Source organism: Erythrolamprus reginae, chromosome 6 (assembly GCF_031021105.1).
Source record: "Erythrolamprus reginae isolate rEryReg1 chromosome 6, rEryReg1.hap1, whole genome shotgun sequence".
NCBI lineage: Eukaryota > Metazoa > Chordata > Lepidosauria > Squamata > Dipsadidae > Erythrolamprus > Erythrolamprus reginae.
In genome coordinates, this window is record NC_091955.1 from 55,696,822 (window position 1) to 55,719,113 (window position 22,292).

The following is a 22,292-nucleotide window of genomic DNA, read 5'->3' on the forward strand; positions in this document are numbered from 1 at the left end:
TATTATTCGGAAAAGCCATTAAGGACAAGAAAGTTCGTTCGGCAGTCAACAGGCATAGGCAGTAAGAAGGAGGTCTTCAAACTTGGCAACTTTAAGACTTGTGGACTTCAACTCCCAGAATTCTCCAGCCAGAAGTCCACAAGTCTTAAAGTTGCCAAGTTTGGGGACCCCTGATTGAGGGAGCGATCCGTGTTGAAATCCTCCCGCATCCGCCTATGGCTTCGATTTGCAGTCAGAGGCCAAGCTTGGTTGGAGGCCGGTGCGTCTACAAATGTTTACTCGAAAGTTAAGTCACGCTGCATTTGGTAGGCTCGGCTTTCAATGAACCCCTGCCCGCCCGCCACAAAGTAGGAGCATCTATGAAATAGCTTTCATAGGTCGTGGTGGCGAGGAGGTAAAGTTCTTTAAAAAGTTTAGGTCCCAGGTAAAATCTGCGGAAAGAATGCAAAGCTTTCCCCGGGCAATCTTGATCACGAAATCAGCTTGTTCCCAAAATATCGAGGCAACGGTTGGGGAGGATGGGAACGGTAGTAGTGCAGTAGTGCAGTCACTGAGCCAGACCCTGGGTCACTGAGCCAGGTCCTGAGATACAACATCTGAAATGAAAATGTATGTGTGGAGGGGAAGGACACACAGCTAGCAGCCGCAACCCTAGCTTCAAGCAGATACTTTAAATCCTACCTTTAAGAGATACTTTATCAGAAGAGCCCTCCACTCCTCCACTTGCAACAGAGTACCCTATGCAACTAGACTTAGAATCCTAGGTCCTCTTAAACACAAAAGCTTAGAACTAGGTCATCTTAAATATGATCTAACACCAGTTTTTCAACCAGTGTGCCGCGGCACACTAGTGTGCCTTGAGGTCAGGTGTGCCATGGGGAAATTAAACATGGGTCCCCAAACCACCCTTTCTGCCAGGATATCCTGTTTATGTTCATAGAATAGAACAGAATGTTATTGGTCAAGTGTGATTGGACACACAAGGAATTTGTCTTGGTGCATATGCTCTCAGCGTACATAAAATAAAATATACATTTGTCAAGAATCATGTGGTACGACACTTAATGATTGTCATAGGGGTCAAATAAGCAATGAAGAAGCAATATTAATAAAAATCTTAGGATATAAGCAACAAGTTACAGTCATACAGTCAACATGGGAGGAAATGGGTGATAGGAATGATGAGAAAAACTAGTAGAATAGAAGTGCAGATTTAGTAGAAAGTGACAGTGTTGAGGGAATTATTTGTTTAGTAGAGTGGTGGCGTTGGGAAAAAAACTGTTCTTGTGTCTAGTTGTCTTGGTGTGCAGTGCTCTGTAGCTCCGTTTTGAGAGTAGGAGTTGAAACAGTTTGTGTCCAGGATGTGAGGGGTCAGTAAATATTTTCCCTGCCCTCTTTTTAACTCGTGCAGTATACAGGTCCTCAATGTAAGGCAGGTTGGCAGCAATTGCTTTTTCTGCAGTTCTGATTGTCCTCTGAAGTCTGTGTCGGTCCTGTTGGGTTGCAGCACCAAACCAGACAGTTATAGAAGTGCATCGAAACAGGCCCAGGTTTCACACCGAGTATAAATACATTTAGAAACTACAGTATATTATTATCTATATGCATAATGTGTACTGTGTTAGAGTGTCATTTTGTGTCATTTTGGTTGGTGGTATGCCCCAGGGTTTTGTAAATGTAAAAAATGTGCCACGGCTCAAAAAATGTTGAAAATCACTGATCTAACACACAAGCACACAATAGATACAAACTTAATGTAAACCACTCCAAACTCGACTGCAGGAAATACAACTTTAGTAACCGAGTAGTTGATGCATGGAACTCACTACCAGACTCTGTAGTATCATCTCCTAATCCCCAAAACTTTACCCTTAGACTATCCACTGTTGACCTCTCCCGATTCCTAAGAGGTCAGTAAGGGATGCGCATAAGTGCGCCAGAGTGCCTTCTGTCCCCTGTCCTAATGTTTCTTTTTTACTAGTATGTATATGAATATTATTATATCTTTGTATACCACCAATATGTACTTGACCAAACAAACAAATAAAATAAATAAATAAAACCAATACCCTCCACAAAATTCCCAAATTCACTTGCCCGCTTTTATAAATTAGCTCTGGTTCTATCCTTCCCTCTAAGAAGGAAACTCCTTATTGTGTGAGTGTGTGGTGGAGTGGAGAGAGAGAAGGCTCCCCAGATGTTGTCTTGCTGTTAATATGCTACCTTAAAAAACAAATCCAGAATCTTGCTCTCTCTGTGCCCAAATCCCTCTAGCTAACATTTTCAAATTGGTTAGCATTTGACAATTTAAAAAGACACTTCTACGGATGATGTCTGAAGGCGTGTGGGGGGTTTTGGGTGGGGGTTTTGGTGGGTTTTTTTTTTCCAAATTCATGTCACTTGTATCTATTTTGATAGAGAATTAGGTAAACAATCCCAGGAGGTGGCAGCCCTTAGTCTGTCTCAGCTGATAAGTCTGGTGGGACCTGATTGACACTTGATGAGAGACCAAGAGGAAAGAGTGTAGATGTGGGTAACCTGGGACATCATTGCAGTATTCTAAAGCATGTGAGAGCTGGGGAAAAGGTAGCAAAATGTCCATGTAACCCACTGTTTTTTGACCTTGCCAATTTTGAGATGTGTAGACTTCAATTCCCAGAATTCCCCAGCCAACATGCTGGCTGGGGAACTCTGGAAGTTGAAGTCTACACATCTTAAAGTTGCCAAGATTGAGAATACAGTGATACCTCGTCTTACAAACGCCTCGTCATACAAACTTCTCGAGATACAAACCCGGGGTTTAAGATTATTTTGCCTCTTCTTACAAACTATTTTCACCTTACAAAGCCACCGCCGCCGCTGGGATGGCCCACCTCCGGACTTCCGTTGCCAGCGAAGCACCCGTTTTTGTGCTGCTGGAATTCCCCTGAGGCTCCCCTCCATGGGAAACCCTACCTTCAGACTTCCGTTGCCAGTGAAGCGCTCATTTTTGCGATGCTGGGATTCCCCTGCTGGGATTCCCCTGCTGGGATTCCCCTGCAGCATCGCAAAAACGCAGAAGTCCAGAGGTGGGGTTTCCCATGGAGGGGAGGCTCAGGGGAATCCCAGCAGTGTAAAAATGGGCCCTTCGGCTGGCAAAAGGGGTGAATTTTGGCCTTGCACGCATTAATCGCTTTTCCATTTATTCCTATGGGAAACACTGTTTCGTCTTACAAACTTTTCACCTTAAGAACCTCGTCCCGGAACCAATTAAGTTTGTAAGACAAGGTATCACTGTACTGATGTACTCACCAACTCAACTCAAGGAAGACCCTAAGTTGTTATCAGTAAGAGACCTGGATCTTTTTATCCCACTAAATGGTCCCTAAATTCTTATCTGGGGCTAGTCAAATATATTTATATCGGAGTAGCTCCACATAATGCAGAGCTTCCCCCCATTTCCAAATACTTAAGAATGCTTACTTCTTTCCATTTGAATGCTAAATGAACACAGGCTGCATTCAGACATAGGCAGTATAAAATTCCTCCCACAAACAATATAGAACATGTGGGAGCCAAAGTTATATCATAGTGGAAACCAAAGAATCTCCTTAGAAACCAGGGAAGAAGGAGAAAGGAGAATGTATGCAGAATTGCTTCCGACAACTGATGCTTGTCTAATGACAATAAATTCACTGAGTGGCCAGGGATTGTCTGAAGGATACAAGCCTCACTGGGACATTTAGCAAGTAGTAGATAAATAGAAATGATAGATAAAATGAACTTTATTTTAAAAGATGGTTATGACCAAGGAGCTAGGAAAGGAAGGTAGTGTGATGCTATCAGCTTATAAAACTGTCATGTTGAGTGTGAATTATGTATATAAGTCACTTCTTATGAGATGGGCAACCATATAAATGTGATAAATAACACTGTTCTACAATTTTTCAATTTTTCTTTAGTTTCAAAACTGAAATGTGCCATTTCACATCCTGAATTCAAATATAATAATAAAATTTGTTAGTTGGCTAACGGACATTTTCCATTTTCCAACTACAGCTAATAGGCAAATATTTATCCAATAAAGCTTACAAATCTTTCATTGTGTACCTGGCCCCTCCAAGTAAAGTGTCATAATATTGGTGAGAAGGGTAGCATATAAAGTTTAAATAAAATAAATAATGAAGCTTGAGAATTGGTTTGTTCATGCTTTCTGTGATATTGCCTCTGAACATACAGGATTGGAATTATGAGCTTGTACTCCAATTTACTGAGAGGGAATTTAGTTGAAGAAGACTGTTGTAAAATGCTTCATCTATTCATCTATGTTCTTGGAGTTCTCTTTGGCATGAGAAAGAAATTGAACAAGCGTAGCTGGAGTGCAGCTCTTCACTTTTAGTTATGTAGAAATCCCATTCCAGCAACTTCACAGGCTCTTTCCCTTGGCTGTATCATGTGCTATTCCAGAGCCTAATAGCAGAGAAAATATAAGTTCATTTGTGGTACTAAAATGGAGAACCCTCCCCTTTCAAGAAAGTGTTTTTATATACAGTTAGGGAAAACTTTGCCATTGGCCTTCAAACACATTCCCAATAGCTTGGTGGATGGTGGAGCTTCAAGGTAACGAAACTCCTGTCTTTTCTACTTTCTAGTGTCCCGCTCAGAAGAAATAACAGGACAACTCTGTTTTCTTTGGAAAGGAGGAAGGAGAATGTGGGTAGGGCTTTCTTGGAAGGGCTACGTAAATATTGGAAAGCTTTGTAGGATTTATTGGATAATCTTGCATGTCAGATTAACCTCACTGACTGGAGGTTAACCATGAGTGCTCTGTGCAGCCAACCAAAATAGTCTCATGATTAAAACAGTTACAGTGGTTTGCAAAACTCAGTCATGCAGTTCAGTTCTTTATTGTGATTAATCCTCTGTCAAGTGAAGGTGGACAAGAAGGGAGTCATCATATATAGACTTCATATACAGTGGAACATATTTATGAACACTGCATGCTGGCTTCCAGTTGCAACAGCTTTTTGAAGCAGTGACTTTTTAGTTTTGTGAGGCTAACAATTAGCCTTTGTTACAGGTGACAAAGCCCACATATATACCATTAAAGATCTGAGGATGAAAAGTGACTGATTAAAGATACAGTTGGTATGACTGCGCAAGCTTATGCTGCTTTAATGATCATGTTGGAACTGAGCAAGAAAGAGATAGTTTCTTCCACCATCTGTGCTCAAAATTGTGTTGGTTCCCATCCCTTTCATCTTTACATAGTGGAATTGTTGATTGAAGCTAAGGCTCTGTTATCCAAATTAGATTGTCTCTAATCATTTTTTTAGCACTAGCTTTGCAAATGTAACAACAATCAAATAGCTCTTTACTGCCTTACAATGATGCTTTGTGTTCTGAGTAAGGCGTAAGGCAGAACTAAATGAATAGTTGGTGCTACATAAAATAAAAAAGTTGGTGCTAAATAAATAGTTGGTGCTACAGTCAATATTACTGTATATTTTGACAGACAGTCCTTAATGTGTTTTTGTGAGGCCCGTTCACAAAATTCTCTGATTCCTGTTCAGAAGTAGAGGTATGTATTTATTTAATTTATAGTCTACCCAACTCCATGATAGCCACATGGAAAATAATGTCATTTTCAGTTCCATTTTTTACCTTCCCCATGCCATGTACTTCCTTCCAATTGATTAAAATATTCAGAATCATCTAAAAGCTTGTTTACTATTGTATAATATTTTGGATATTTTGGATAAATATTATCCCCATGTTGTGGATTGCGGACTTTTTCTCCAATAATAGTCAGATTCTTGCCTTACCAATACCCAGTCTTTTGCAATGTCAGTAATCTGAAAATAATGCAGTTCTTTGTCATTATAAAACATTCTCGTCTCTCTTTAAATACACTTGTTTTCTTCAAGGTTTCCAGGCTCCTTTGTCTCAAACCTCTCTCCAGATAGTTGCTATGATTATCCCCAAGGACTGAAATCTCTGGAGGATAGATCATGAGCCTTTTTGTAATCTGGGAAAAAAGTAAACAACAATAAAAAGGATTTATTAATACATTTATTTAAAAATTCATCAGGAAAGGGGGAAATGTCATAATAGATGATTCCATAGTTTTCACTTTAGGGATATGTTTAAAGTAGAAGCATCACATGGACATTTACATAACAGTGAAAAAAATTAAATTTGATTTATGATTGTGACAATTAGGATTATAGAAAGTAATGAGTAATGATGTAACTTTAGAGGAATAGGTTAAATATACATTTGTACTGATAGCTGATGTGAAGAATATCCCAAGCTACTTCTATATACAATATCTTTTTTTCTCTATTTTTTCAACTTTTTCTTATACATTTTGCTCTTTCTTTGATTTCTGTCTTTTTAATTTTTCCTCATTACTTGATATTAATTTATATTTATATTTTCTTGTTTATAAGTTTCTGGGGGGATTTGAATGCTATTTTGTACAATTCAAATGCAGAATCATAAGCTCTGTGCAGCTACAGAAATGAAACTGAGAGATAATAATACAGATTAGTGCAAAGCTTGCAAGTATATATGGTATAGAACTGCCACACTCTAGTTTGTTGGACAAGCTATACAATACAGACAGTTTTAATAACAGATTATCTAATGTCTGACTCTAGGGGGCAGTGTTCATCTCTGTTTCTTATTTAATTATTTGATTATTTTTACGCCGCCCTTCTCCTTAGACTCAGGATGGTTTACATCATGTTAGCAACGGCACTTTTTAACAGAGCAGCATATTGCCCCCACAATCCAGGTCCTCATTTTACCCACCACAGAAGAATGGAAGGCTGAGTCAACCTTGAGCCAGTGATGAGATTTGAACCGCTGACCTGCATATCTAACAGTCAGCTTTAGTGGCTTGCAGTACTGCATTCTACCCACTGCGCCACCCAGGCTCACTTAGTCTTCTTAGTCAGGGGAGCCAGCATTGTCTGAAGACCATTTCCATGGTGACAATATGCCACGCTGCACAGAAAGCTGCTACCTTCCCAAAGGTATCCAAAGTGGTACCTATTTATCTTCTTGCATTTGCATGCTTTCGAACTGCTAGGTGGACAGAAGCTGGAGCAAGGACAGGAACCCTCCCTGTCATGTGGTGCTTGGGTCTCGAACCTAGACTGTCATTTTACAAGCCCAGAATCTTAATCCCTGATCCCCTAGATTTATCCTATAACCATACTTAAAATTTGCTGATAAACTTTTCCCATCACTTCTGCTGCCTGCTGGCTGCCTGCAGTTTGACAGTTGGATTCTCACCAATTCAAGAGTGACTCAGCCTTTCATCCTTTCGAGTTGGGTAAAATGAGGACCCAGATTGTTGAGGGTAATATCAGGGGTGAAATGCTACCAGTTCGGCCCAGTTTGGGTATACTGGTTGTGGCAGTCACCGGTGGTTCGTAGAATCAGTAGTGGTGGCAGCATGAGGCTCCCCCCACTCACCCAGAGGCTGCCACTTTCTTTTTTAATCCTCTGCACATGCATGAAGCCTGTGCATGCGAAGAGGGTGAAAATGTATGTGCTTTTGAACTGGTAGGGAAGGTAAATAGATTTCACAGCTGGATAATACAGTGATCCCTTGATTATCGCGAGGGTTCCGTTCCAAGACCCCTTGCGATAATCGATTTTTCGCGATGTAGGGTTGCGGAAGTAAAAACACCATCTGCGCATGTGCGGCCTTTTTTTCATGGCCGCGCATGCGCAGATGGTGGAGTTTGCATGGGCGGTGGGGAAGACCCAGGGAAGGTTCCTTCGGCCGCCCAGCAGCTGATCTGCTCAGCAGCGCAGCGAAGAGCCGAATCGGGGTTTCCCATTTGCGTGGGCAGCGGGGAAACCCCGATCTTCGTCTGCTCGCTGCTGCTGTGGCCGCCCAGCAGCTGATCTGCTTGGCAGCGCAGCAGCAGCGAGCAGACGAAGATCGGGGTTTCCCCGCCACCCACGCAAAGGGGAAACCCCGATTCCGCTCCTCACTGCGCTGCCGAGCAGATCAGCTGCTGGGCGGCCGAAGGAACCTTCACTGGGTCTTCCTCGCTGATGCCCCCGCTCGCTCGCCCGCCCGCCCGCCGCCCGCCGCCCGCCGCCCGCCAGCAAGAGGGGGAGAGATAGAGAAAGAGAGAGAAGGAAAGAGATGAGAGAGGGAGGAAGAGAGTGTGAGAGAGGAAGAAGCAAGATAGAGAAAGAGAGAGAGAAAGAAAGATGAGAAAGGAAGAGAGTGACGTCATCGGGTGGGAAAATATTTGTAATTAATATTTTTTGAAAAATCGCGATATAGCGTTTCGCGAAGATCGAGATCGGGAAAATCGAGGGATCACTGTATGCTGATTCTCTAAAACATGTAAGAGAGGGCTGTAATTTGAACTGCTGATCTGCAGATCTACAGTCAGCTTCAGTGGCCTGCAGTACAGCACTCTACCTGCTGCGCCACCCCGGCTCTCAAGTGCAACTTTAAACTGAATGTAATCTTGCTAGTCACTCTTATGAATTTCATAATCCTGATTGTCTCCAAACCTTCCTGGATTTTTTTTTCTTGCTTATATAAATAATCAGTATTATTTATATTATTAAACTGTTACTTTCCCATTTTGTTGATCTCTGAGCTCTAGCAAACCATTCTGCTTTTCACCCCCACTCCTGACAATAGAGATTGTATCTCTCATGATTGCAATGTTAGGAAAAGGCTAGTTGTAAAACTATGGTATTATGCTTTCAGTGGGATGTTTTATGTCCAAAGAGGGAAATTTTACCTCACAGGAGCAACTTAAATTTTAGTTACTCCAGAAACGGCTTAGCTTGCAGAGAAAAGGGCAGGTGTTTAAATGAATGACATTGGTTGCCACTTACCTATTAGGTAGCTAGGGAGAACATTGATTATCTCCCTGTGTTTCCTGCCTATTTTAGTGTAGAGATGGGTTCAAAACAGTAGAATTATGGATTAAAAATTGTGTATTTACACCTGTTGAACTATTTATATTGTTTCATAATGAAATTACTTTCCAAGTAACAGACAGAAAGATTTCCCATTAATAGTCTGAATATCATACACACAGGGACAGAATTAGTGTGCATTTCTGACAATTTCAATTTGAATCCGCCTTCTGTTTTTTTAAAGACACTTGTTCAAATGGAATCCCAATAAAATGTTACTTTATAACCTCAATGAGTTCTCAACAAAATATTATCCCAGTCTCTTTAAAAGAAGAGGAGAGGACGAGAAAGAGAAGATCACATTTCATTTTCCTCTCAGTTTCTCTCTCTCTCATGCAACAACACATCTTGTGGCATTGATAAATTATTTTTTCCATTTTCCCCTTTTGCTCTGTTTTTGCAAATCTTGTACTTCTTTTCAAAACAGCAAAAGATGTACTATGTGGGCACTGGTGCAAGTTAGTGGCATAAACAATGGCAGACACAATGTAAACATTATAAATAAAGAATATTATGCTGAAGATGCATTTTATTATTTTATTGCTTATTCTTGTTAATTTCCATGCATCACAGTACAACTATTCAAAGAAATTTATGAGGCAGTGGCATAGAATTGTTAATAGGCACCAGTTTTTCCTGTTTCATTTTCAGTCACATGTGAAAGTGGAGCTACCTGGTTTCCTGTCTGGTTATCAGGAAACAACTCTTGTATGTTTTTAAAAATGCTATATCCGTTGCTATCCATTATCTGTACTATACAATGTAAAATCCATAAAAGAAACTTAAATTTATTCTTTGTGCTTTATACTGTAAAAAAGCAGAGCTGCTAAGAATATATACTGTACCTAGGAATGGCCGCAAACAAGATTTTTATTATCTGGGTGTGCATATAAAGCAATAAGCCTTGTCTAAATCTAGTAGGTTTGGAAATCAACAACCAGAATTTCAAGTGTGGTTTCTTACCAAAAATGAACCACAATTTCTTCAGAAGAGTTTGCATAAACCATGATAGCTTTAGGTATGTTTAATATCATTTGTGGAATCATATTAATTCCTTATTAAAAAGGCATTAGTTGAGAGTCAAGGAGCGCCACTAGAGTTAGAGCAACACCATTTGGCATAAACAATTTCTTTATTTCTTTATTTAGATTTGTATGCCACCCCTCTCCGCAGAGTACACCAATGACCTATCTCCACTGCTTGGACTGAGTTCATTATAGCTCATCACATCACTCATTACTGTGACTAAGCACTGATATAACACTTCCAGAGGTTTCTTCCTTAATGGAAGAAAATAAAAGAAACAGGGAAGGTACAATTTCCAAAGTATGATACCATCAATCCCACTAGGTGAATTAAAAAAGGAAACCAACCCCAATCCTATGATAGATATGGAAAATATCATTTGTTCCCTGCTTATATCTTTTACTACTGCTACATTTGCTTACATTTAATCCTGTTTTTAATCAGTTAACTGTTTTGCTTTTTCTTTTATTTATTTTTCTTTCTGTTGATGCTAAATAAGTAAATATAATATTAAGCTGTAGCTTTGCTAGCTGAACTGATTTGAGTTATGTGCTTGCTCTGAGCTCAATATAGGGAATAACCGGAAGTGTGCTGAATGCAAACCAAACTGGAAATGACCCAGAGTAATATTCCAACAAGCACTGAGTGTGAACGTTAAGACTTCTTTCACCTTGATCTTACTTGTATCTCATTTACAGATATACTCGTTGAATAAAATGTATATTTATGTTACTCATCAAACATGGTTTCAGGACTATTTACATAACATGATTTCCAATGTGTTGTGTAAATATATGAGAATATCAGACTTAAAACACAGTCCTGCCAATGTTCTAGATATTGTCAGTCTAATCACGTGAAAGAATTTGCAGGAATTACTACTATTCCATAAAATACTGCAGTATGTATTTATTTATTTATTTATTTATTTATTTTTTATTTGATTTGATTTGATTTGATTTGATTTGATTTGTATGCCGCCCCTCTCCGAAGACAAGTACTCATCTTGAGCATTGTATAAATTTCTAATCATTTAAAAAAGATATTTGAAGAGTTGGAATTGCACAAGGGGAATGAAAGTGTATGGAGAACAAAGCTTGGAAAGCTAAAAAAAAAAAAAAGACATCCTCATCCTGGATAGATTTATCCTAGCCAAAATAAGATAAAAGAGGGTATTCGGTAATCTTAAAAGGGGGTCCTGGATATGTTTAACTTAGGCAAAAAGAGGGTTTTACGTGCACCATGCAAGAGAGCTTGGGTGTGTTTGCTGCTCCTTTAGAAGCAAGGATTACATTTCCCGAGAAGATAGATTATGACTGAACATTAGTAGATACCTCTGCATGTCTTCAAGCAGAAACTAGCACTCACAGGCATTAACTTTGAATGTTGTGTACTCAGGCAGCACTAGGTTAGATTATCTCCTAGTTTTGATTCTATGATTCCAGGTGTTTTGTCTTGCCAACAATATATGGCTTCTAAGTTGTTTTGTAAAGAGAACCTCTCATTTTTCTAGTGCTGCTGTGGTCCTAGTTTTGTACACATTTGTACACATTCATTCACAGGTATTCTTTATTTTTCCTATATGTAGTTGGTTTTTTGAAAAAAATAATTTGATTATGTACCATCGTGTCATTTTGAACTTCTAGCAACCAGATAGATTTTTTCTGAAAATCTGTTCCTAACCTGTTTTTCAGGTCTCCCAAAGGTGAATGCATCACTACTGAAAAATGAGCCAATCCATCTTGCTGTAAATAGTTATTTTAATCCAGCTCAATCTGACTATATCTACCAAGTGCCTTTTTGCTATCTCAGTACTGTAGCTTTAAAAAACTAGAAAGTACATATTGCTTTTGGATAAGCTATGGAAACTATTATGACATATCATCAGGCTGCAGTTTTCTATATGAGGACCTTGAATCTATGTACCGGTCCTTGAAACTGCACATACAGTAGTTCATGAAAGAGTAAAGAATAATAAAAGTTCTGTTAAAAAGTGCTATTGCTAACATGTTGTAAGCCGCCTTGACTCTAAGGAGAAGGGCGGCATAAAAATCAAATAAATAAATAAATAAATAAACAAACAAACAAACAATAAAACCTATAGTCCATATAACTTATTTTGCTTTTTATTTTGATATCATCTTTATCCTGCACCTTATCCTAGATTTTGCTGGTATAAACCCAAGTGCTTTTTGGGCCAGACAAATGGATCTACCTGCAATCAATAACTGACAAGCTAAACAGTAGAAGGTACTTTCATGTTCCCTGTTGAAGTTACATAGACATAGAAACTTTGAGAATCCGTTCACATATATAATTTATATGGCCAATCATCTAAAAGCTTTAACCCTAGGTAGTGAACAAAGATTAAATCCAAAAGACGATCAACACAATTTATAAAAATAAACAACTGAAAACCTAGCAAAACACATGCTCAGGATATAAAAGAATTGTTGGATTGTTGTTTTTAATTGTTGTGAGCCAATATGAGTCATTTAGATGGGATGAGCAGTCATACAATTCAAATATCAAATCGAATCTATTTATGGGCAGTCATGCAAATAAAATATAATGCCTTAAAAAAGGTTAAGTTTATTAGTGCCATCTGAATCTCTAAGCTGTTGTTGTTCCATAAGGTATGCACTGCAACAATGAATAACTCAAGATGACATTGCTTAAAAGACGGGACCTGGAATTTATCTATCAAGCTAATTCCAGGGAACAAATCAAACAATTGAAGATAGATGGTCTCGCAAATAATTTACGGTAGTCCTATTCTGTGTACAGCTTAATAACATTTATTATAGGTAGTCCTCGATTTACAATAGTTCATTTACTGATCAAGGTTACAATGGCAGTGAAAAAAGTGACATGATTCCATGCAGTATCCCTTGGTCATGTGATCAAAATTTGAATGCTTGGCAATTGGTTCATATTTAAGAAAGCTGCCGTGTGACATGATCACTTTTTGTGACCTTCTGATAAGCAAAGCCAGATTCACTTAACATTATTAACTTAACAATTGTAATGATTCACTTAACAACAATGGCAAGAAAGGTCATAAAATGGGGCAAAACTCACTTAACAAGTATTTCATTATTAGCAACATAAATTTTGGACTTAATTGTGGACATAAATCGAGGACTATCTGTATAATAATAATAATAATAATAATAATCATCATCATCATCATCATCAAACATTTCAATCCAACCAGAGGCAGTTCTACCAGAACCTACATCAGCAAACAGATAAGAAAATTGAAAAGCCAGAAGTGAAAATAATAACAAAGTTCTGGAAAGATCTCTGGGAGGTCGAAAAGGACTATAACAGGACTGCTGGGTGGATAAAGGAGTTTGAGAAAAAATTCTCAAAGAGCAATATGCAGCAGCTGGAAATAACACCTGAAATGATTGCAAAAAGAGTGAAGAAAGTAAAGAACTGGACATCCCCTGGCACTGATCAGGTGCATGTTTTTTGGCTGAAATACCTGACCAGCCTGCATGCAACAATGGCTGAATTGTTCAACAAAATGCTGCAGACAGGAAATATCAGTGAATGGCTTACAACTGGCAGAACATATTTAATACAGAAAGATGCAGTGAAAGGAGCCATACCAGGAAACTACAGGCCAATAACATGTTTGCCGACCATGCTCAAACTGATGACAAGTATCATAGCTGACAGAATTCAGGACTACCTAGAAGAAAATGACATCATGCCAGAGGAGCAAAAGGGCAATAAAAGACGAAGCAGAGGTACGAAAGACCAGCTCCTAATTGATAAAATGATTTTGGAGAACTGAAAGAACAGGAAAACAAACCTATACATGACCTGGATTGACTACAAGAAAGCCCTTGACTCATTGCCACACAGTTTGATCATAAAATACCTGAAGTCATTGGAGTCAATGAAAACATCAGGAAATTCATAGAAAAGGCAATGAAATATTGGAAGACTGAGCTTTTTGTTGGGAATTAAAGCTATGGACTGTTCAACATCAGAAGGGGTATCTTCCAGGGGGCTCTTTGTCCCCATTGCTATTCATCATCACTATAATCCTGCTGTTACTCATCCTACAGAAAACAAACCTAGGCTACCAAACTGCTAGGAATTCACCAAAAATTTCACACCTGCTGTATATGGATGACCTGAAGTTATACGGAAAATCAGAAACTGAGATACAGTCACTAACCAACACTGTGCGAATCTTTAGCAATGTCATCAGCATGGAGTTTGACCTGGATAAATGTGCCACAGTGACATTGAAAAAGGGGAAGATCAATGAAAGTGAGGGCATTGAAATGCCAAATGGTCAAACCATCAAGTGCCACCAGCCAGAAGCCTACAGATACTTGGGCATCTTGCAACTGGACAATATCAAGCATGGTCATGTGAAAACTGTGATCAGCAAAGAGTACATCCAGAGGACCGGAAAAATTTTGAAGAGCAAACTGAATGGTGGCAATACTATCAAGGTTATAAATACTTGGGCCATACCTGTCATTAGATACACAGCTGGCATAGTGAACTGGACTCAAGCAGAGCTGGACAACTTGGACAGGAAAATCAGAAAATTAATGATGCTCCATCATGCACTACACCCCTGCAATAACGTTGACAGGCTGTATTTACCAAGGAAAATAGGTGGCAGAGAACTTTTGCAAGTGAAGCAGACAGTGGAAGAAAAGAAGAGTCTTCGGAGAGGGGCGGCATACAAATCTAATAAATAAATAAATAAATAAATTAGCTGACTATGAGAAAGAGAGCAAAGAGTCAACGTTGATGGAGATCAACAATAGGAAGCTTCTCAAGGTGAAGCAAACTAAGGACCAGTACAGAAAAACTGTAACTCAATGTCGTATGGACAGTTGGCGGAATAAAGCATTCCATGGCCAGTTCTTGGAGAAGATTGAAGGCAAAGTGGATAAAGAAAAGACCTGGTCATGGCTTACAAGTGGAACACTCAAAAAGAAGACAGAAGGACTAATACTGGCGGCACAAGAACAGGCCATTAGAACAAATGCTGTCAAAGCCAGAATTGAAAAATCAACAGATTATCCAAAGTGCAGACTATGTAAAGAAACAGATGAAACAATTGATTACATACTCAGCTGCTGCAAAAAAGATCGCACAGACTGACTATAAGAATAGACATGGTGCTGTGGCACAGATGATCCACTGGAACTTGTGCCAGAACTACCATCTACCAGTGGCAAAGAACTGGTGGGATCATAAGCCTGAAAAAGTGGTCGAAAATGAGCAAACAAAACTACTGTGGGACTTCTGACTTCAGACTGACCGAATTCTGAAGCATAACACACCAGACATCCTGATTGTGGAGAAAAAGAAAGCATGGATCATCGACATCGCACTCCCAGGAGACAGCAGAATTGAGGAGAAGCAGCTAGAGAAATTAGTGAAATACGAAGATCTAAAAATTGAGCTGCAACGACTCTGTCATAAGCCAGTGAAAGTGGTCCCAGTGGTACTTGGCACGCTGGGTGCAGTGCCAAAGGATCTCAGCGGACAATTGAAAACCATCAGAATTGACAAAATCTTCATCTGTCAATTGCCAAAGGCCGCTTTACTGGGATTGGCAAACATAATTCGCCGCTACATCACGCAGTCCTAGGTGCTTGGGAAGCACCTGACTGGTGATGAAATACAAAATCCAGCATAGTGATCTCGTTTGCTGTGTTGTATTGATGATGATGATGATAATGATAATGATAATAATAATAATAATAATAATAATAATAATAATAATAATAATTATTATTATTATTATTATTATTATTATTTATTAGATTTGTATGCCGCTCCTCTCTGAAGACTCGGGGCAGCTTACAACAACAATAAACAATGAAGTACAAATCCAACAATTAAAACTATAGCTAAAAACCCACTATCATTTAAAAACAGTCAATACTACCAAATCATAACCACACATAAATCTTACTAGCCAAAAAGGGGATACATCAATTACCCCATGCCTGGTGACATAGATACCGTGTTTCCCCAATAGTAAGGGAGTGTCTTACTTTCTTTTTACCTCCAAAAGCCCCCCTATGTCTTACTTTCGGGGTATGTCTTATATTGGAAAAAATAAGACACACCCGGCCAACCCACCTACCCGAACCCGCCACACCCGTGTCCGGTAAAAAGTAGTAGCACCCTTCCCCCCACACACAAACACACGGAGACACATCCGCATCCCCGCCTGCCCGCCCCGTCCGGAGCTGCCGGAAAGGAGGCGGGCGAAGGAGGGCGCAGCTCTGGCCGCTCGCCTCGCCCGCCCACCCGGCGTCTCCGAAGCTTACCGGTCTCTGGCGGGCGCCTTTCGGCAGGAGAAGCATTCGCCGGGCTGCTTCGCTGCTTGTTGCTGTTCCTACTGCTCCCGCTGCTCCCGCCGTGTTGCCCGTCCCGGCCGGTAAGCTTCGGAGACGCTGGGTGGGCGGGCGAGGCGAGTGGCCGGAGCTGCGCCCTTCACCTCGAGCTCCCTCCGGAGTCTGCCGCCGCCGCCGCACTTCCTCCGCCGGCCGAGGAGTCCTCCTTATCCGCGCCGGGTTTGGAGTAAGGCTTGAAGCTGGACTTGTCCTCGGCGGGCGAGGCGGCGGCCCTGGCCGAAGCGGCGCAGCTCTGGCTGCGGCACGAGCGGGAGCTCCGACTGCACTTCCTGCGCAAGCCCAACGCCGACAAAGAGACGTCCAAAGGCGGACCCTTGAAGCTCAGCGACATCGGCGCCGAGGACAAGTCCAGCTTCAAGCCTTACTCCAAACCCGATGCGGATAAGGAGGACTCCTCGGCCGACGGAGGAAGCGCGGGTGGCGGCGGCAGGCTCCGGAGGGAGCTTGGGCGGTGGCCACTCCGCCGCTTCGGCCAGGGCCACCGCCTCGCCCGCCGGGTGGCCCAAGCTCTGGGCGCAGCGCGCCACCGCGCACAGCTCCCTCGCTTTTAGTACCGTGTTTCCCCGAAAGTAAGACATATGTCTTACTTTCGGGGTATGGCTTATATTAGCCGACCCCCCTGAAACCCCCCATATGTCTTACAATCGGGGGGGTCTTACTATCGGGGAAACACGGTAGGTCTTCAGAGTCTTATGGAAGGCAAGGAAGGTGGGGGCAATTCGAATCTCCAGAGGGAGTTGATTCCAGAGGGCCGGGGCTGCCAAAGAAAAGGCTCTTCCCCTGGGTCCCGCCAGACAACATAGTTTAGTCGAGGGGACCCGGAGGAGGCCAACTCTGTGGGACCTAATTGGCTGCTGGGATACGTGCGGCAGAAGGCATCCCGTAGGTATTCTGGTCTGATGCCATGCAGGGCTTTATAGGTCATTACCAACACTTATAAACTTTCCAGATTGTTAAATGCCCAGAACTGTCCCTGGCACAGCATTCTGGTCATGTCAGAGCTTCTGAAAACTTTTCAAAAACACCTTCATGTAAGGCAAAGGATAGTACAGTGATCCCTCGATTTTCGCGGTCTCGATTTTCGCGAAACGCTATACCACGGTTTTTCAAAAAATAATAATTTAAAAATACTCCACTTTTTTTTTCCTATTCCACGGTTTTTCCCACCCAATGACGTCATACGTCATCACCAAGAATCACTTCTCTGTCTCTTTCTCTTTCTTTCCTGTCATTCTCTCTTTTTCTCTATCTCTCCCCCTCTTGCTCTCTCTCTTTTTCTCACTTTCCCTCTCTTGTTTTCTTTCTCTCACTCTTTCGGGCGAGCGGCGTGCGGGCCGGCGAGCGGCGGGCGAGAGGCGGGCCGGCGGGGAGCAGTGAGTGGACGGGCTTTTACATTGCTTTTACATTGATTCCTATGGGAAAAATTGCTTCTTACAAACTTTTCTACTTAAGAACCTGGTCACGGAATGAATTAAGTTTGTAAGTAGAGGTACCACTGTATTAGAGATGAGAAAGAATATTTGGCAGTTGATAGCATGATCGTAGTGTCATTCATTCTTGTCTGGCCTATAGCAAGTCACGCAGCTGTGCCAATTTATACTCACTGAAAGTTGGCAATATGCAAATACTGTCACACACATTATAAGACAACATTTATGACTTTTCCACTTCCTGGTTACTCTCAATTTCCCCCTTCCCTCAATATTCAGAACCAAGAGGGAGAGGTATTAGTGCTTTGTCATGTATGCTAGAAGAATAACTGGTCTGATTTTATTTGTTCAGCTGGGTGTGTTGTGGACATGGCAAAATATTTTTCATCACGAGAAAGCCTTCATAATTTGTACAAACAATGCTGTGAAGCAGTGTCTTTGAGAATGTCCTTGGCCAGCAATTCATAACTTTGTTCATTCAATAGCCACATTTCAACAATCCAGAAGCCTCGTTAGTAAAGCCAATGAGTAGCCAATGAGTAGAGCCAAGAACAGACAGGGCACAGATTTATATTCAGTATAAACAATGTAACATCAGTTTATTTCTGTAACATTAAAAAGTGTAACTGGACTCTATTTTTGAATGGGAGGATCTAAGATGTGGAGATAGCTGTGGCTCTGACAGATTGGGCGTCTCTCTGAGCTTTAAAGGGAAAACATCCACTGGCTAATAAAATAGCATGTATAGTAAACAGGATAAGAACTCTTAACCTGGTAAGAGTCTTTGAAGGTGAAAAGGCGGTAAAGAGATAAGGAAATGGGGGGGAAATGCTTCTATTGATTGCTGTCAAAACCTGGCAACGTGAATCTTATGGAGAGGCATCTGTACTTTTCAGCATAATGGCATTTGTGCTTAGTGAAAGCTAACTCAGATCAACTAGAGACATATGAGGAAATCCATAGTTCTAATTGGTTCCTGTATATAAAAGGTCGATACAGTATTGGTTAAATTCAAAGAATGTGGAATGCAAAGCATCATTTTGCATGCAGAAAACTCAAGTTTTCTTGTTTTCCAGTATGACTGGGAATTTCTTGAGGGAAACCAGGTAAAATTAATCTTGACATTAAACTGAGGCAAAAAAACCTCAATCAAATTCTACTGCTAAATAGCTGGGTGTTTTGTAGTACGTTGCTATGGGCATTTCAAAACATTTTGATTTTGCAATGCGGGCATGCCCCCATGCTTCACATACTCCTTGTGCATGTGTGCACACTCCCCCCTCTGCTTTCCCAAAAAAGATGCCTTAAAGTGTCCCAGAGGACTAATGGATGTATTGGCAGAACCTTGATTTGTTTATTTTTTTAAAAAAGGATAAATTTTCTTTTTAATAACAAGAAGATTATATCTTTTGGGGAATCTCTTAGAAGAGGAATATCCAGATAGCAGCTAGAATTGGCTGACTTATGATGTTTACATTGTTATAAGAGTATAGTTTGTGATTGCAGTGGGATTTATTAAAGAGTCCATAACTTGATCCTCACCAAAGCAGATGAATTTTTTTAAAAAAAATCTAAAACTATTTTGATGTGCATGTGAAAAATTGCTAAAGGTCTGTTAACATAAAGTGCAATATATATGTTCATAATATCTTCAATTTCAACCAAATCTTTACAAATCCTTTTATCTGTTAACCTTGAATGAACAATCTTGAAATTTTAAGCACAGATTATATATTGATAGTTTGCAGAATAGAGAAACAGCAAGGAAAAATATTTTAGTGTGTTTTTAATGACACCATAAAGAGAAAAAAGATCTAGTGGTCAGTTAACAGGTTTAATTCTTCCATTTTGTTGTTGATTTGTCTTTAAAATCTAAATCCATTTTCATCCCAACTAACTACTTTAAATATATACAGACAAAATATTTTCCAATACCACCTTCTTGTGTTAGAAGCATCATGCTTTCCATTAAGTGGGATTTCTAATATGTAGCAATGGAGATGGTTTTCAGTACAACATATATACTAGTGTTAGGCAGAAAAAAAGGCTGCAACTTCCCTTCTCATCATAATTCAAAAAATGAAGATAATTTCAGAGAGCTTCACATGAGGAATGGGCTGTATTCTTGCATTGATGTCATTGCAAGCTAGTCAAGAGATGCATATCCTCTCTTATATTTTTTCCCTAGTTCTCTGTGGCCTTCCTTTAGATAACTTATACTGTATAGACTAACACTTTTCTACTTTGCTTTTTTGAGCATTGGAGTGAGAGATTTTCTTTTTCTTCTACAGCAGAGGAAGAATCACAACTACTTAAAAGAGAAAAATTCTGGTGAGTTCATTTCAGTTGCCACACTGTTTGAACATTATACAAAAGTGTTATTTATTTTATTTTATTATTTAGATTTATATGCCGCCCCTCTCCGCGGACTCGGAGTGACTTTTTCTGCAAATAGCAAGTAGTTATTTGACATTTAGAGAACATTCAGATTAGAACAGTCACATTGACTCAAGTGAAGATAAACTATATGCAACAGGAAAAAAAATAATGGGTTAAATTAATATTAACAATTGCTCTTTGTGTTAAAAACCCTATAGTAAACAGTTATTAATTTTTTCTTGAGTCCACAGAGTGGTTTAGCTATCAATTATCTGGGTTACTAAATAGGAGAACCATTATCTTAAACAAGTTTACTCAAAAACAGTCCCCAATGATTAAAATAGATAGACTAAAATACATGAAAAATTCATTAGAATATTGAAGCGGATGAGAAAGGATGGATAAATGATTTCTCTTTCTTGCTGTTTTGATTTGCTTTTCTTTCTCTTTCCTTTCTTTTTTTACTTAGGTGACATGATTAGAAGTTAGGCAGGATAGAAAGAAAACATCTTTTAATAAAAGGGCGACACAATTAAAAGTTAGACTAAGAGATAGAAATAAAAGAAAGGGGGAATATATATCCTTTTACATAATAAAATAAAAATAATAACAAGAGAAAACATGGGATAATTGTTATTGTTAGAAATATATAAATTGGTTGAATGTAATAGTATAATTAATTCTATTAGTTATATTTGTATTAGAACATATGACCCCCAAGTGCCACACTGTTCATGCAATAACATATATGTAAAACAAAATTAAAAACTTGAAATTAAAAAAAAGAATCCATTAGAATAATCCTATCCTTTTCACCTTAATGATTTTAAGTGATGGCTCCATTAGGATTTTGGTTGTTTGCTTCTTATACATTTCTAGCATTACAATATCTTTCTCAAAATGGGCAGCTGTGCACAATCCCCAACAGATTAAATGTTAGCCCAATGTCTATTCTTGTACATTGATATTATTCACTTAAACCATAAATAGAATTACTAGTTACATCTTTATGGCTGTAATTTCTTTAAAATTGCAGCTTGCTTTGTGACCTGTAACATTTGTAGGGGTATAATTTGTCCCAAGATTTTAATCTTTTATTTGAATTTTTTTAAAGTCATTTTCTATGAAGCACTGATTCAGATACTTTCATGTTGGACTACATAATACTAGCACCACTTTCTAGAATAGATATTCTTATTTTATCATCAGGCATGCTAGTTCTAATATGTTTTCTTCCATTACAGTACATTTTTGTGTGCATGATTGACTCTCCAAATGTTGAACTTAACCCTGCTGTTCTGTTTAAGAAAAGTAACAAATCTTCTGTTCCCGGGTCACCCTGACCCGGACCGAAAACTCTTCATTTGCAGTGCTTATGTTTGGTCAATTTGAATACTTTTTTCACTTGGAAAGTAGTCTGAACATTTCTGCACACAATGATATGAAAATTGAACTGAAGAAATTAATCCTTATTGGTTTATTTTGCACATAAATATGCCTCCCCCCCCGTTTTTGTGAATTTTCTTTAGGTTTATTGATAATTATGCCTGCAAAATACATTCTATTTTACTAAAGTTGGTATGGGATTGGTAGCTTGAACATTTCTGAACATAATGATATGAAAATTGAACTGGAAAAATTGATGCATATTGGTTTATTTTGTTGATGAAATGCACGCCCCCCCCCCGTTTTTTTTAAATAGTCTTCACTTTATGGATAGTTTTGCTAGCAAAATACATTCTATTTTACTAAAGTTGGTGTGGGATTGGTAGCTTGAACATTTCTGAACATAATGATATGAAAATTGAACTGGAAAAATTGATGCATATTGGTTTATTTTGCACATAAAGTATGCCTCAATTATTTCAATTTATATAAAAATTATGCTGTTAATTTCAAACTTACATACTTTTTTTTAGTAAAATGGATTTGTTTCATAAAATTAGTTCTCTGGCTACAATGTGGTTAATTTTCAAAAGGATATTCCAAATATTTCTAGACAAATATGTATAAACAGTGACAATAATGGCACACAGCAAGGCCGAGGGGGGGTGGCCCTTTTGTGGCAAAAATAAACCAATAAGAACCATTTTTTTCAGTT

At 39.4% G+C, this 22,292-nt stretch overlaps 1 protein-coding gene across 1 annotated transcript in view; it reads right to left on the reverse strand.

Annotated features, from left to right (window-relative positions):
* Positions 1-5,547: 5,547 nt before the first annotated feature.
* Positions 5,548-22,292, reverse strand: part of POC1B (POC1 centriolar protein B) — an 82,930-nt gene continuing 66,185 nt past the window's right edge. The window contains exon 13 of the mRNA XM_070755801.1: positions 5,548-6,007. The gene's annotated coding sequence lies outside the window, so the exon portion shown is untranslated. The remainder of the gene's footprint in view (positions 6,008-22,292) is intronic.